The 15,116-nt window shown below is 45.3% G+C and overlaps 1 protein-coding gene across 1 annotated transcript in view; it reads right to left on the bottom strand.

Moving 5' to 3' along the window:
* pcdh17 (protocadherin 17) overlaps positions 1-15,116 on the bottom strand; it is a 69,282-nt gene that overhangs the window by 26,093 nt on the left and 28,073 nt on the right. The window lies entirely within an intron of this gene.

Consider the following 15,116-nt stretch of genomic DNA (forward strand, 5'->3'; position numbering starts at 1 on the left):
AAGGAATTTGTTAAAATTTTTGGTGTGAAGGAAGGGTTGGGCTGTAGGGTGGCTGCGCTCCCGTCCCCTCTGATTGAGAGACAAGATGGCGATACGACGACGCGCGCACATAAGTCGCTCACTCGTTTGGCTGATGTGCAGAGGACGCCCGTTTTTAGAGACAGCAACCTGAGAGGGGGCTTGTGCCAGGGGCTCGAAAGGGGGCTTCCCCAGAGCTTCGAGTACCAGGGCCAGATCCCATTGGGGCGTGAGAACGCACCCGGGGGTTTCTGCCGTCAGACCCCTTTCAAAAATCGTTTAACTAGGGGGGCGCAAAACCGTTCTCTCTCCATAGCCTTCGTGGCAAGATGAAATGGCCGCCGTGAGTTTTGACGCGTGGATGGGGCCAAGTCGTTATTTACCAGTGTTTGGAGATAAGTCAGTACGACGGGCAGGGGCACAATATGGGGTCTGACTCCCTCTCTGTGCACCAGCGCTGGAAAGCAGACCAGCGCCCGCCGTAACACGCTGTTGTAGAGGGGCTCCGCGCTCTGAATGGTGCGCACCACGGCAGGTGGGCGCGCCGCCTAACCTCTGCAAGCGTTCCCGCTCAGCAGCCAGCCACAGTCGCTGGGTTATCACCGGGGGGTGGGCTATCGCGCCATCCAGCTGTGACAGGGCGTCCTCTTGCCACGGCAATTGCCAGGGGGGAGCCGCCAGCAGCTGGACCAGCGTCGGGAACCAGGATGCGTTCGTGCGCTCCGGTGCCACCAGGATGACCGACAGGCCTTGCTCCTGGGTACGTTCCAGGAGGCGAGGGATCAGAGGGACCGGGGGGAAAGCGTAAAGGAGGGTTCTGGGCCAAGGATGGTGGGAGAAAGCGTCCGTGCCCAGGGGTGGGTTGTCCCGTGAGCTCAAGGAAAACCACAGAGCGCACTGTGTGTTTTCTCGTGAGGCGAACAGGTCCACCTCCGCTTCCCCGAAGCTGCTCCACAGCTTCCGAACGATAGTGGGATTCAATTTCCACTCGTTGTGAGAGGGTCCCCCCCTCGACATTAGGTCTGCCGCCCGGTTTAGTATCCCGGGGATGTGGACGGCCCTGAGGGACAGCAGATGACTGTGAGACCACAGCAGGAGGCTCCTGGCTATTTCCAATAGCCGGGCCGAGCGTACGCCGCCCTGGCGATTTATGAACGCCGCTGCTGTGACATTGTCTGTCTGCACCACCACATGTCTCCCTGCTACCTTCGGGGCGAAGTGCTTCAAGACCTTCAGCATCGTGGACAGCTCCAGGCAGTTTATGTGTGGGAGGGGAGGAGGAGGCCATTCCCCTCCCACCACCTGTGATTCGCACATTCCTCCCCAGCCAGTGAGGGACGCATCCGTGTACACTGTCACGTATGACGTCACTCTGCCCAGGGGAACCCCAGCTGACAGGGTCTGGGGGTTTCCCCAGTATGACAGGTCTGACTGCAGAGAGGGAGGGATAGTCAGCATTCGCCACTTGTGGCGTATGGGGTCGACGCGCTGACGAAGGAACCACCTCTGGATTTTCCTCATGTGGCGAAGCCCCAGGGGTACTACCATGTAGCCCGCAGACTTCATGCCCAGAAGGCGCATGATAGACAGCGCTGACACCTTTGCGCGGGGCGTGGTGCGCGACAGGAGAGAAAGCAGCGTTTCTTGCCTCGGCGTTGACAGCCTGGCCCTCATAACAATCGAGTTTAGCACTACGCCCAGATAAACTATCGATTGTGAGGGAACCAACGCGCTTTTCTGCCAGTTTATGGCGAAACCGAAGTGTCTGCAGGTGCTGCAGGACTGACACGCGGTGTAGCCCCGCCGCTTCCGAGAGGGAGCCAGGATGAGCAAATCGTCCAGATAAAACAGGACTCTGACGCCTTTTTCCGCAACGGCTGAAGTGCCGTCTCCATGCACTTTGGAAAAGTGCGAGGGGCCAGTGAGTAAACCGAATGGCAGTCGGTTGTACTGAAAATGAGCCCCTTTGGAAAAAGAAGCGCAGGAATTTCCTGTGTCTGGGGATGACTTGGATGTGAAAGTAAGCCGCTCTTCAGATCCACGGACGTAAACCACTCTTGGTGGGCGCACGCATTCCAACACATGTTTGGTAGTCAACATGTGGAATGGACGTACTACGACGCACCGGTTGAACTGGGACAGGTCGAGGATGGGGCGAAACCCGACTGACTTTTGGAGTGAGAAAGTATCGGGAGTAAAACCCTCGTTCTCCTCCCCGGAGGAACTCGGAAATTGCTCCTTTGAGAGCAGTTCCCGTAATTCTGACGTCATGGCGTCTGATTCCACCTGGGACGACACAGTTGTTCTCCAACACCGCCAAGCGCAGGCGGGGGAGGCGAACTGGAGTGTAGCCCCGTGATATCAGTTTTGACATCCACGAGTCCATGTGTGTCAGTCTGATCCATGCCGCTGTGCTCTGAGAGCGGGCGCGCGTAAGTTCGTGTGTTGTTTACAGACATAGCTAGCAGGAAGCGCAGAGCCGTCCGCCCGCTGGGCGAGACGTGGGTAGAACGTGTCGCCCAGCCCATGGTAGGGCCCTGTCGAAAGGGTGGCGGGTCATCGTCGTCCTCATGGGGAAGAGGAGAACTGAGCGTCGCTAAGTGTAGCAGCATGGCGTTTGCTCCCGCTGTCTGCATAGTGAGAGAGCGGTGCAGCCCCGCGAGCAGCGGTGACCTGGTGTGTGTTTGTGCTTGTGTGGGGAACATCTGTCATATTATCAGCGTAATGTTCAGTGGGAACAAGGGCTGCTAGGTTGAGGGGAAACTGCTCTTTAGAAAGACTTGAGTGGCCCTTAAAAGGGCCGTTGTGTTTCGGGTTTTCAACCGTGGAGGGACCGTTCCCGCGCCCGTCATTGCCACCGTCGCCGCTGCTTGGTGGGTGGCTCCGGGGCGGGTTAGACCAGGTGGGAGCCGCCTTCATGGTCCTTCGACCCGTGAAGCCTGCCGGTCGGGGGGCTGTCGCCGCGGTGGGCCGGTGCGGAGGGCGGAGGTCGAAGCCTGGGAGGACGCAGCCGTAGCAGAGGCTGTGGGCGTTTCCTCTTATGGCGGTTGGTGGAGCGGTGGCGCTGTTGTTGAGGCGCCCTTCCAGGGAGCTGCCGTGAAGCCGCTTCGGCTTTTCGCGGCTCGTGGAGGTGGGAAGTGGCTGTCTGTAAACGAGGTCCAAATAGTCCATCGGGAGCTATGGGACCGTATAGCAGCGCGCGTCTTCGACCTCCGTGGGTAGCTGGGACGTGGTGGAGCCAGATATTTCGCTGGGCCACAGTCTGCCACGCCTGGATCCTCGACAACGCCACCGTGGTCGCCCGTGAGGGTGAGGATGGCGGTCATAGCCTTGCCGATCTCCGTAGCCAGCTCCGGAGGGGCGCCCGGGTTGGTGGCCATGGGCGGAGACGGGCGGAGGCTAGCAAGGCTATGTTGTTTTGCGCCGCTAAGCCCTGGGCCGCACACTGGTGAGACCGGTCAGTGACTTGGGCGCAAACCTGGTCCTGAGGGGACGGGGGGGGTCGGCTTCCGGTGGCCGAAGAAGGTAGCCTTCGGAAGCAGGATCGACACCAGGCTCTGCTCCAGAGGGGGGACCGAAGGAAAACCTGCCTCTGTGTCGCCATGAACCCGTGTAAACGGGGCATAGTGCGAGACTGGCGCCCTCAGTTTCCCTGGCTGAGAGAGAGCCTCCTCCACCAACGGCCGAAGCTCCGTGAAGCGCGGCCAGAGTGGGGCCCATTTGGACGGCGGCTCCTGAGAGTAGATGTCACCGCTCAGGAGGCCGCGAGAGGGGGCTGGAGGCTCCGCTGGAAGCGCTATGCCCCTCTGGTCCGCCGCCCTTTTTATGATCTCCGGCAGGTCCATAAAAAGAGCCTTGGTGGTGGAGGGTGGGGCCACCTGCGGCAGAGGGGAAGACCGCTGAGGCGGTGCCCCTGGCCGTTCTGGGGACTGGGAGAGCCGTAGCGGAAAGGCGTCGATCCCAGTCTCCAGATCCAGTCCTCCCAGTGGGGAGGAAGGAAACCCGGTGAGAGAGTCGTCGTTCGGGGGAGACGAGTCATCGGACTCGTGCCCGTCGAAGACGCTCTCTTCCAGCGGTTCCAGGGCGTCGACGGTGTCGCGTCGGTCCGCCCAGCTGCCGTCCCCCTCTCCGTCGACCTCAAAGGCCAGAAAAGCGTCCGCCCGCCGTTGAAGCTCTTTAGAAGGCAGGCGGGCGCAGAACGGGCAGGAGGCGTCGGAGGTGAGAGCCTTGCCGGCGTGGGAGGCGCCGAGGCAGGTCTCGCAGCGGGGGTGGAGGTCCGGCGAGAAGATGTAGCCGGTCCGGCAGGTGGGGCAGAGGCGGACGCCGCTGGAGCTGGTAGTCTTCATTACCTTCTTCATAACTGCTCTTGCTTGAAGAAAAAGTGGGAGCAGAGCAACGGGTCCGCCCTGTTTTTATACAGTAATTGCGGACGTAGTTGAAGCCCGTGCGGCACGCAAGGGCGGGAAAGAAAATCTTCACGACTGCGCATGCACGAAGGGATGAACCCATAGCGTGGCTTAGAGGGCGAAGCCTATACGAAATAGAATCACCAGTTCCATTTCCACAGCTTTTGACTGCAAACAAGAACATGTAAAAATGCTGTGAAGAAGTACAATTCACAGAGCTTTAATCTTTTTTTCAACCCCCGAAAACATACAAACTAAACTTTAAACTGTTACATGTAATCAGTGGTGGAAGAAAAATTCAGATCTTTACTCTAATACCAGACTGTAAAAATACTCTGTTACAAGTAAAAGTCCTGCATTGAAAATGTTACTTAAGTAAAGTATGTAAGTAGCATCAGGAAAATGTACTTAATGTATTAAAAGTAAAAGTACGTAATGCAGAAAAATCTTCAAAACAGTTCTGTGTTTAATAATTTCAGCTGGAATTGTAGGTCTAAATGTTGTTGGGTAATTTCATTTATAATAAAACATTGTATTTTATAAAGTACATGTGTTTTGTGTGCAAAATTCTTAATTTGTAAAGTAACTAGTAACTAAACTGTCAGATTAATGTAGTGGAGTAGAAGCAGAAAGTGGCATAAAAAGAAAAGACTCAAGTAAAGTACAAGTAGCTGAAATTTGTAATTATCTGTAGTCTTTCTAATGTTTCATTTATTTTATGACTCTTGGCAGATTAGTTTCTTGTGGTCTGAAAGAGATCCAACTCAAGAGACAAAAACTACAGATGGCCCCACTGCTTTGACTGTTACAATACTGACAGAAAGCTCTTTTTTTTAATTCACCATTAATCAACCAATGTTTTGCCAATAAAATATTGCAAACAAGGACAAATACCAATTAACCAACAAATGTATTCTAATTTAAATGTTGCAACTCGTCAGCAGTAACGGTTTGGTCTTTTTACTTGAAAAATTGCTTAAAACAATCATCAAAGTTGGTACCAATGACATTGTCAAGGCACGTAAATCAGTGCTGAAAGAGTTAAGAATGATGATGTATATGACTGAAAAATGATAGGAAGTAAAAGAGGCTATAAAAGCATATGTGCAAGAATGTGGTTAATGTCTAGAATTACATCCAACACACGCGCGCGTACACGCACACGCGCCCGGCTGTCCATGGACAGAGGACAGATGGCCGCGGAGTGGCTCTGGTCCAGGAAGTGACGACGCTCTGTATCATTATAATCTACTCCGTAGTATCCTCCCTACTGCTGTGCTGGACAACATGTTTCACCCACTGAGAGCAGAGACGGGAAGGGGGGTTTTTGTTTTTTTAAAAAAAAAATTTAGGGGTGGTGTGTTTGTCAAAAAAAAAAAAATTTTTTTGGTTGTTTTTTCTAACCCACAATGTTTCCCCCACAAAACAAAAAAAAAAACCCCCCCCCCCCCCCCCCCCCCCAAAAAAAAAAAACACACTCACCATTTTTATTTTTTTTTTTTTTTTTTTTGTTGTTTTCCCCCCCCAAACACAAACACAAAAAAAACACAAAAACCACTACTTTTTTTTTTTTTTTTTTTTTTTTTTACCCCCCCACCCACCACAAAAAAAAAACCCCCCCCCCCCCCCCCGCCATCTTAGAATATCTTAGCATCAAAAGTTATGATAACGGCCTAATTGTGTCTGCTGTAATCACAAATTTAACTAAGCTTTTCAATGAGAGGTTCATGCCTGGAAAAACAAAAAAGAAAAAAAAAAAAGAAGTAGGCTGCACTGCCATAGGGCTCAGCCACACACTGTTAATTAAATTCATTTATAGCACAGACACCACATCTACAAGGTTGTTGTTCATGTGATTACAAAGAGAACAACTGGGAGCAGAAACATGTCTGTTGTGATGATAGGGCTGATAAATACACTGGATTTTGTACCTCGCTGTTGCTTTGGGGAATATATTTTACATGTGTGTGGTAGAGCAAGTTTGGCAGGGTATCTTTTTTTTGCAGTCAACTTAATCGATAATGCAGGTTACTAGTGTGTTTACAGCAAGCAAGTCTGTGTGCATGTATAAACTGTAAACATGAGAACTCATCAAACTGCCTAGCCTCACTTACTGAGTTCTATTACACACAAATAAGGCATTAAAGCAAACACATTCAAATCCATCTGCAGGTGAGGCTTCTGACAAGAACAATGACAAAAACAATGACAAAAACCATTTTCATAGGGCTCAGCCACACACTGTTAATTAAATTCATTTTCAGCATGAAAACGGGTTTAATGCTGCATATGTAAAATCTGTTTTCTAGAGACTGACAAAAAATACAAATAAAAAAGAATAATAATTTCACTGAGGGTTTACGGGACCCAACAGTGGATGAAACTTTAACAATATGGTTGAAGAGTGATTACCTTTTAATCTCCAAGTCTCTGGACTAATCCTCATACTCTTTTTTTTTTTTTTTTAATAGGCCTTGAATAACATTCCCATAGCATTTAACGGCTGTGTGTTTTTTCAATGTCTAATATGAGTGAACACACACACTTGGATTAATACCCTGTAATGTTCTCATTACAGAGCGGTGTGTGGAGTGAGGGCTGGCCAGCCATAAGCATTGGAATGTGTAGGAAATGAACGCACTCTCAATGAGATCTAACACAGTTTTTTTTTTTAAGCTGAGAAGTCCAATCATGGTATGATGAGAGGTTGTAATGATACCCAGAGTGAAATAATACAAATGTTTTACCCGTTGCTTCCATAAACATGCCATAATTATTCACTGCGGCTACCAGTGTGAAGGGATAATGCCAGAGATTTATAGCCCAAGTGGTAAGAGTCTGAGATATTCATCAATCCTCTCCAACGCTGTGGTGCCACAGTGCTTGAGATGGGCTTCACTGGCTGAATGAGGATCAGGGGGTGAGCCGCCATGCAGGCGGGCTGAGGTTTAGAGGTGGAAATCACACCCCACAGCCAGCCCAGCCCAATATCACACACACTAAGCACAAGAGAAAGGACACAAGAATGGACAGTACCCTTCATGAACCACAATCATAACAATGGAATTTAATAAAACTTCGTGTATTAAAGAAAATAGACTAATCCCTATAAATCTTCCATAATGAGAGAGAAGAAATCCTAAGACTGTGATATTTCCCCTCCCTTCACCCCACAAGATTTTAGGCTTTCCGCAGGATTCCACTAGCTTAGCTGCAAATCGCCTCACTGCTGTGCGATACCGCCATATCCGCTAAGAATGGGGTGAACACACAGGCTGGCACGTGTGTGGGCACACACACACTCACAAATCGTATTTAACTTTGAGTGATGCATCCTGGAGAGGTCCAGATTGCTGATGGTTCTCATTTTCTACACCAGGAAAGTAGCTGGTGATGTTGCCATGAATCAGGCTATCAGCCCAGCCAGGGACAGGCCACGGAGAGCTGAGAAGATGAGGAGCAGGAAAAGATGAAAGGCTCAGAGACAAATCCGCTCTGTCCAATGGCCCGCACAAACCGTAAGAAGAAACATGAGCATCTGGCGGCTGTTTTTAGAGGTTGCTTGTTTTTCTAATCTACTGCCCAAGGTTACGCTACAGATTTTATATCATTTATTTAAGGTTTGATATTAAAACACGACAGACACTTCATGAAGAGAAGCCAGCAAATATCAAATTTATTTTTAATAATGAGGAGGGTGGCAAAGAGGACCTCTGTAACACATTAAGTCCTGACATGCTGCTGTGAGCAAGTTCACTGGAATGATGCACGTACATGTCTCCACTGGAACAACGGTTGTAAACACACTCTGATGGCCTTAATTAATCATGTTTAAACAGACAGATGTGATAGCATCACATGAAACTCTGGCTTCTCCATATGCTACCTGTTTGGAGTAATGTTTGTAAACCAACTAATTACAATGCTCTCAAATGAAGCCTCTTTCTCGGCAGATGTTCGTGCATTAACCTGCAGAACAATTACTTCAACATTGTGTGAAGAATCGTACATTAACAATGCCCTCTCTGCACTGGAGAGTACTCCCTGAGGGAGACGTTAGTTTATCCCACTAACTTGCTAATAGGGGGGTTATATAATAAATAGAAAAGCCTCTGCTTTTAACTTTGAAAAACTAAGTTCTTGCTGTACTTATATTATGGAGAAAATACATCAATGAGAAATGATTGTGTCATATTTGTTCGTGTCACCACTGATATATACATTTACTAAGGACTGAAAGTTATTTATGCAATAGGGCAACATAGCCTCTTGATAACACGGCCAACAGGCCGTATGCATGTATGAATAACATACATCATAATAACACGCATACATACAAATCTCACAGCTAAGAATAATCAATTAATGGTAAAGAAAGATTGGCATTTTACAAAAAAAAAGATGAATATAATTAGATTTTCTGTTCTAGCTTGGAGGAGGTTTACCAAATCGACCAGAGTTTAGAATGCCAACACAAAGAAAACTGAAGGTGAGGGACATCCAGCCGAAAACAAGGGACATCCGGCGGCACCTCCGGCGGCACCTGAACTATCCCGTAAATGAAACCTCGTCAATAATGACTATAACTGCAGTAACTGTTGTTTTTAGTTTTCATCTGATAAATAAATGTCTAAAAGTCAGTTTAGGCCGTGTCTCCATCACATGTCCACTTTGGATCTGATGCCCAATGGAAAACTGTGTTGAGATTTCAAGCAGCCCTTCTTTCAGGAGACAGATTTTGTGTCGCTTTGTTCATTTGCTTTTGAGGTTCAATTGTGTCTGAATTGTGTGTTTCTCTCTTTTTTTCTCTCTGCCTGTCTCTGTCCTTTTCATACTTCAACTAAAAACTGTACATGATAAACTATACAATAATTCACCTCTTAAAAGGAAACCCACAAAAAAATTATATTTTTAAAACAACAAAAGATATAAGTTTATCCATTGGACTGTAATAAACCATCAGTCAGAATTGCAACAGCCATCACTGTTTTAACAGATGTTTCAAACATTTTTAGAACGCTCTGAAACAACTTAAACTGTCTGAGTGACTTAAATATGAATATATCTTTTATGGACTAATAATAAACTAAATTGTCTTGTCTCAGTTTTGCCTATAAAAAAGGTACACATGGTCAGCCATAACAAAAGCACTTTATATTATAAATTACATTATAAATACAAATAACACCAAATTACATATACATGCATTATCAATTGCAAACAGAAGTGTAAAATATATTTACTCGACTGGCCTAAATGCACTATTTGTAACAAAAATGTCATGCATGTAAACATTGAACTCATAACAGGCTGATCGTGATACATTTTGAATACAAATTTAGAATTATAAGAGTAATACACATCTACCCACCCTATAAAAATGTGTCTGCATTTATCTGTCCATGAAATATGAAGGATGTCGAATAGATTGCCCTTTTCCAACAGTCAGATAAAGGTTTATTGAAGGCCAAAGTGAGCAGGATAGCGGTTGCCATGGCTGCAAGTGTGAAAAGGGCATCTGATCTGACTTCTGACCAGTCAATTAATCTTGGAATTGCATTTTTTTTCATCAAAGGTTCCCTCATGATTTAAAATTAATTGCTGTGAATAAAAATAAAAAAATAAAGACGTGATTATGGGGACTTAAAACCCTTTGGAAAAGTACAGTAATGCTAGAGTCTTAAGATTAAGACCGCCAGGGACATCAGGGAAGATGGGTAAATATTTAAGATAGATTAAAGTCTGAATATTTAGTTTGCTTGGTCTCAGTGTGGACTTGTAGAGAAACCTATTATTAAACAAAACAACATATAAATATTTTATTTTCTCATGATTCTACAGACAAATAAATGTAAAGACAAGCCTTCTTCTTGCTTGGAAGTGACACTATGACAACAATGATGTAAAATAAATTACATGAAATTGCTATTTAAAAAATATGTTGTGCTCATTGTTTTGGCTGCTATATATATATATATATAATAAATAAATGCTAATGATGAGAATAATAATAGTGGGGAAAGCAGCCTTATATCTAAAAGGAATAACTGGGCTCTCATGGGTGCTGGTTGTTCCCAGAGGCAAAAACTTACAGTAAGATATACTGTGATATTGTTATGTCAACAGGACTTCCATATTTGACATGACACGTTCTTGTGGGATTACGGATGACAGTATTGTACAATACCTAATAGCTAAAATGTCAACATAAAGGCTGCAGAAAGAAATGCCAATGAAGGATTAACCAAAAAAAAACTGCACTGGCGGAATCCTATTACATACTATTTACAGCTTTAACTGAAAGATTCATATAGAGACGAGGACTTCAGTTATTTTTAGGCTTTTGAGATTGTATGAAAATGAGTTATGAGTCTGCAAGGGCCGCATTAAAGACATAAAGGTCCACATTGTGCAACAAAGTCAATTACACATTAACTTACCAATGTAATTTACATTTTAAGATATCCTCCACAAAAAACTATACATGCATGCATCCAAGTTCATGAGTATAAGTTTCTCACTGAATATATTAAATTAATCTGTGTGCATGTACATCATTGTTTGGGTGTAGAGTTTATGTGCCAAGAGTTTGCGTGTGTGAGAGCAATTGACAAAGCATTTCACTTCCCTTATTTAAGCTATTCACAAGCTGAGGGTTGATGTGGGGGAGGGGCTGTCTTTCACCCTGCCACAAATATAGAGGAAAAGTCCATTTCATTGCCTTCTATTGCGCTGCCATAGGAACACATCTCATGCCGTCTTCACTGTATCCACACTGTGCTTGTAGTATCACATTCTCCTCCCACCTCCTCCCTCCTCTTTCCCACTCAGGCCTCCCTTTTAAAACAAGGCAGGCGGCTTGCTTATCACACTCCAATCACAGTTAATGAGGACAGGTCAGCTGGTACAGTCATACAGTATCCCTGTCAAACAGTGTCCCTCCACGCTCTTCCTCCTCCTCTTCCATCATCCCTCTCTCTCAATTTTCTCGGACAGCCCTATCAGCGGGTAACATCTCCCTACACCACTGCCGCCTGTCTGTTCATGATTGCGACTATAGCAGTCATCTCCACAGAGGCAAGCGATGTGCTGCCAGCCACTCCGCCGGAGCCAGAGAAGCCCATATCAACGTCTGCTGCAGGCGCGTTGGAGCATCAATTAATCGCCGTTTAAAACTGGCAAAAAATGCATTTGATATGCTTAAGCTTAATTAATACGTTGCTACCAATTTTGCCGGGCTAATTAATCAATTTGAGACTGATCCCTAGTGCGAAGATGTCCAGATCATGTAGTCTGGAAGGAAAACGTACTGAACATCAGAGAAGATGAATTACGCATAGAAATGGGCAGAGATGGCAAAATTACTCACTTCCCGTACTCAAGTAGAAGTACAGATACTTGTGTTAAAAAATACTCTAGTACAAGTAGCAGTACTGATTTAACTTCTATAATCAAGTAAAAGTAAAGAAAGTACCGGCTTGGAAATTTACTTAAAGTATAAAAGTAAAAGTAGCCTTGCCATTTTTTATGCAAAGCTCTGCAAAAAAAGGCTCTTTATATGCCATTGTCTACATTTTAAATGGATGTCTGCCAATAGGCCTAAAACATCACATATATGATTATTGTGACAGAGACTGGGACTCCAGGTTAATAAGATTCCAGGAGAACAAATGTAACTGACCATTAACGTAAACTTAAAGTTACTGAAACAAACAACAAATAGCTTTTGATAACAACAAAAAGATGCATTTACCTCTATGTGTTTTTTTCAAATTCGATGGTGAATTCTTGAAAGCCAGCAGTTCGTGGTGTTTCGGTTGGCACAATTTGCAGCACATTCGCCAGGAGTCATTCTTGATGCCTACTATCTCAAACATCTCACTCAGATAAGGCCAAGGATGATTGGGAACGTCTTGCTGCTTGTCTGCCGAATCTCTGGGATCTCGGTTTTCTTCATTTTCAATCATGCCGCCGTCCATACTACTATGTGCTAACATAGTAGTATGTATCAAGCCGCAATGATTTGCCACGAATGAACGCCGCCTAATCCGTTGAGTCGTCTTGTAGTGGTGCGTCAAGCGCAACGTATATTCCCATTCATTTAGATTGAATTCGGTATTGATGACGCGAAAAATAATAATGGGAACTCCACTGACTGATTTTTTGAAACTAAAGTCACAAGCCAATTTTGTAAAATGTAAGGAATAGAAAGTACCGATATTCATGTTAAAAATGTAAGAGTAAAAGTAAAAAGTTGGCACAAAAATAAATAGTAAAGTAAAAATATCTGAAAAATCTACTTGAGTACAGTAACAAAGTATTTGTACTTCGTTACTTCCCATCTCTGGAAACGGGGGAGTTGTATGTTTGTTCTACCAATGCCAATTACCACAGGAGAGCATAAATAGAGAAATTGAGGGGGGAATAAGTAGAAGTAAGAAAGGAAAAGGCCCAAAAGGGATGGCAAAGTCAAAAAAGAAAAAAAAAGAAAAAGGTACACAATTGTGTGTACACTGTAAGCTAGTGACCATAAGGGCTAAGAACTAGAACCGGTTAAGGGATTGATTTGGGACTTGAACTACATGCTTTGTGCACTTGTAGTTCTGTTATACTGAGCCAGTGAATGAGGCCGCAGAGTTCTGGCAGACAAGCAGAGAGAGCTACAGAGAGTAATTGGGAGGGCTATGCTCGGAGAGCAACAGAGGACTTAGGATGGGATAAAGGAGGATGGGAAGGGGGGGAACAGAGAGAGACCTATGAAGTAGATGCTAAGTGCTGAGATGTGAAGAAAATAAGCCTGCAGAAAAAACAAACCCAGGGACAGTCACCAACGACAAGCTCCCGTTTCATTTTTTTCCCCGATCTGATAACAGACATACCTGTGTGCTTTCATGTGTACAGTTCATGCGTGTGCACGCAGGGAGCTTTATTAAAACCACAAATGTCAGTATCTGAAAGCAGAGCAGCACAATACAGCATATTTCCTTTAATAGCTCATGATTCAGTTTCCCTGATTTTCTTTTTCTAAGCCTCATTAATTAGCCATGAAATTACTATAATAAATTACCTGTACATGAGCTGTTTTGTTGAAGACAAAGTAGCAGATGGGACTAGTCTTGAGCTCACCAGGCACAAGGTGACCATCTTGCGATTTATCTTAAACAGCAGGACATAAAACATACAAACAGACCTTTCGAAGCAGATAAAATTGTAATTTCAGAGGCAGAAGATCACACCATAATATTGGTTTCTCGTATAAATATTCACTCAAAGTGAGGCATAATTTGCTGCTTTGAAACATTCGACTGGTTTCTTTGCAACTTAATAAAGATGAAGTCGAACACTGTCAGAGCGATGTTCACCACCCCTCACTCATCACTGCTCTTGCACCATGCTTTGGCCTCCTGCCCCTGCCCTCCCCCACAGCTTAGCTAAGCCTGCATGTCATTGGCTAAACACAGCCAGCTTCAGCCAGTTAACTGTCTAATCTCACATCAATCGATTTCCCCAAACAAGGAGAGGTGGAGAAGTGGAACAAAAGTCGTGGAGCAGAGATGAAAATACAGCAGAGTGTGAGAAACAGGCAAAGGCAGGTTGCAGCCTGAATTTCCAGCACCACCGGGCTGTGTATGGGTGCGACAATCTCTTGTTCGAGACCATCAAAACGATACTGATCGAAGACACAGACAACATAAAGGTGGATGGACAGGTTGTGGTTGGCACTGCAGTAGAAGTACCCATCCACCAACAATGTTGTATTGGGACAGTTTTTACTGACTGACTACTACCCAACACACATCTCCGGTTGTCATGTGTTTCATTTCGTATGTATAAATGTGATACTTTTAGTCCCTCATGGACAATTAAATAGGAACATTTTCAAAATGAGAAACATATGGAGTTGTTTAATTGGCCAATTTTTCTTGCCAACGTGTGTGGCTTTTTTTCATTTTAAAAACCAATAGAAAGGGGGAGAGGAAATGCTATCTAATCAGACATGCATATTGCAGCACAGAGTGTTTGTGGACAAATTGTCATTGTCCTTCCGCAAAGAGTAAAACAGCCCTTCTGTTCCCTGGATTAATAGCACCATTACACAAAATCCATGTTCAGTATGCCACACTGTACTTCTGGATCCATTCAGTGAGATACATACTTCTTGGTGTCGAGACTTCAGTGAATTTGTATTTCTGTGAGAATTTCTGTTTTGCCAAGCAGGTAATGGCCCACACTGAGGTACATGAGTGAATGAAGCTGCAGTGAAAAATTTACCATACCACCTCCTGTCCGATTACTTCTTTCTATACCATATGTATGTCTATATGTATAATGTTGGCTTTCTTGCCTCCCCTGACCCTGCACTTATCATGTGAGGTGGCTGGGGTGGGGACAGCTGCAACAACTCATATCTGGGGAGTTATTGTTCTACACATGTCATGTGTAATCTGCCCGACCCACAGCGCTTAGAACAATTATTCATATTTAATCACCACGCTACGAAGCTACATCTTCTGCAGCTCACTAAGTCATTTTCCATGTTCCATTATCAAAGTTTCAGAGATGGGTGCTCAGGGAAGGGGGACTAAATGGAGAGGCTGAAGTAGTTGGGCTTATAAAAACATAATGGGCTTGTCTGCTTTGATAAACTGAGGACGTGTATAGAATGCACACTCACACCCTCAAATACACAAA

The sequence above is a fragment of the Perca fluviatilis genome, chromosome 3 (genome assembly GCF_010015445.1).
Source record: "Perca fluviatilis chromosome 3, GENO_Pfluv_1.0, whole genome shotgun sequence".
Lineage (NCBI taxonomy): Eukaryota > Metazoa > Chordata > Actinopteri > Perciformes > Percidae > Perca > Perca fluviatilis.